Source organism: Palaemon carinicauda, chromosome 19, assembly GCF_036898095.1.
Source record: "Palaemon carinicauda isolate YSFRI2023 chromosome 19, ASM3689809v2, whole genome shotgun sequence".
Taxonomy (NCBI): Eukaryota; Metazoa; Arthropoda; class Malacostraca; order Decapoda; family Palaemonidae; genus Palaemon; species Palaemon carinicauda.
Window position 1 is genome coordinate 10,844,616 of NC_090743.1, and position 2,530 is coordinate 10,847,145.

The 2,530-nt window shown below is 32.8% G+C and overlaps 1 long non-coding RNA gene across 1 annotated transcript in view; it reads left to right on the forward strand.

Moving 5' to 3' along the window:
* The window catches only part of LOC137658139 (uncharacterized), a 361,120-nt gene extending 359,108 nt beyond the window's left edge, over window positions 1–2,012 (forward strand). Inside the window, exon 3 of the long non-coding RNA XR_011047258.1 lies at window positions 1,935–2,012. This is a non-coding gene — a long non-coding RNA (uncharacterized lncRNA). The remainder of the gene's footprint in view (window positions 1–1,934) is intronic.
* Window positions 2,013–2,530: the final 518 nt, after the last annotated feature.

The following is a 2,530-nucleotide window of genomic DNA, read 5'->3' on the forward strand; positions in this document are numbered from 1 at the left end:
GACAATTGGCTAATCTCTCCCTGGGATGAGTTTACATAACACTTCTCTTACTCCATCGGGGTTACTTTGGTTGATGAGGACATGTAATAGCCTTGTATACACACGCTCACACCTTGATTGAGGGGCCTGACGCGTTTGAAAGCTCCTTTTCTGACGGAAATTTATCGAGGAAGATTTCATCAGTGATTGGGCAATTTTGTTTATATTTTTTTGTTGTTGCTTTCTACAGGATAATTACTTTTTTTTATACATTTGTATATATTCTCCTTCATGATCTGTTGTGTTCTGTCTTGTTTATGAGAGAGAGAGAGAGAGAGAGAGAGAGAGAGAGAGAGAGAGAGAGAGAGAGAGAGAGATTATGAATAACTTTACTTTTAATGATAGAGGATTTTGAATAAGTGCGTTGTTATATGATTATAACACTTTTTGTTAGCTGTATATAGCGAAATTTGGAAAAATATATTTAGTCGGTTTAACATCTGCTGAATAACTTTGATCAAAGGAATTTCTTTCTGTAAGATCATATTCGTTTCATTCAATGCTTAGGTTATTTGTAGCCAGTGAGAGGCAAATTTATCTACTGGTGTTTGCAGGTATGAGTCAAGATAATATACTTCGGTAGACGGATGTTTAACGAGTAAACATAATGTCAATATTCTCCTTATTTTCATGGGTGTAATATAGAGGGAGCTAGCGTTCAAGATGCTTTTACAGACAACTATACTCAACGCAGCAAAAAATGAACTATAGATGAGGGCACTTGGTTTGAAGCAGATTCCTCCAATGATGCTCTATCTCCTCACATACTGGCCTGCTCTCCTCTTATCCCTCTCTCTCTTTTTATCCTTCTCTCTCATTTTCGGTATAAATTGGTGTATTTCCGAAATTATCTATTTCTTTCTCTCTCTCATTGCCATTTCCTAGAAGTTCCTGTTCACTGCATACATAACTACCTTAGCTTAGCTATGAAGGTAGCCATGTGGTGAGCTTGAAGCATGGGAATGGTTAATGCAACAGAGTGGAGAGGCAGCGTTTGACATATGAGCATTCCCCCTCCCCCTTCATATGACACAATTAGGATGGGGGAGGGGGGCGGACTTTTATTCAGAAAACACCCCAGAAATTTTACCTCAGTCGTGGTGTGGAACAAAAGTTAGAATAATTTTGGAAATACACCTATTTATATAGAAACGGAGAGAGAGAGAGAGAGAGAGAGAGAGAGAGAGAGAGAGAGAGAGAGAGAGAGAGAGAGAGAGAGAGAGAGTAGACGAAGTGTGGTTTGAGAAAGAAGGCAATCCTGTGAGTGGAGGTACGGCATAAGTGGGGAAATACGTTTAAAACCAGGCCTCTTTTTCGCTGTGTTGAGTATAAACAAAGTATGTTTCTGTTTGACCCAGAGTATTATGATTTTAATGCAGGGTGAAGAGCAGGCAAAAAAAGTAGAATTGCCTGTTTCTTTATTACTCTGTATTATAGTAAAAATATAGGCATACGAAGGCTGGGTTAGAATCCAGACATGTTTTGCCTTTTATTCATAGAATTAATATTCGTATAACTTTGGTTGTTTATTTGTTAGTTAAAAGAACACAATATCATAGAGCTGTGCCCTTTACAGGCAGAGATAATTATTTCATTTCTCAAGGTTAACCTTAAAATAATATTTAGTAGAATACACACTTTCAAATCAGGTAGTACAAGTATAAAGATGCATAATCACCAACGCACAAATACAGAATTCAAAACTGAGTTTATTAATAAAATTTTAGAGATGAGGCAATTTTTTTTTAATTATTATTATGATTATTATTATTATTATTATTATTATTATTATTATTATCATAATTATTATTATTATTATTATTATTATTATTATTATTATTATTATTATTATTATTATCTTTGATACTATTAAGCTTTTTATTTATCTTTCTCAGGTCCGCAGACGGACCAGATGACAAAGCCTCACCGGATTCGACAACCACAGACGAACTCGCCGAAAAACTTAAGGTAAGTTGTTCAAGAATTTAAGAAGCAGCAGCATCTACTGCCCACAGGCACGCAAGCATCTTCCAGGTAGATTTTCAACGAGTTCCATTCACGAATTGTTTTTACGTTCGTTTTGTTTTTGTCTTTAATGAACTTTTCTTGTTTTGTGGCAGTGTGTTTGAACATTTTGTATTTTATTTTACATTCGTAATTTTTATTTTTTTCATTTTTCGTTATTTTCCGACATTGAATTTACAACGTATATATATATATATATATATATATATATATATATATATATATATATATATATATATATATATATATATATATACATACACACATATATTTATATATATATATTACACCAGTATCTATATATGTATTTACGAATTATATATATATATATATATATATATATATATATATATATATGTATGTATGTATGTATGTATATATGTGTGTATATACGCAACAAATATATAGTAGTGTAATGGTTAGAAACAGTGGTATTAACGCATAGATATATAGATGTATTTTGCTA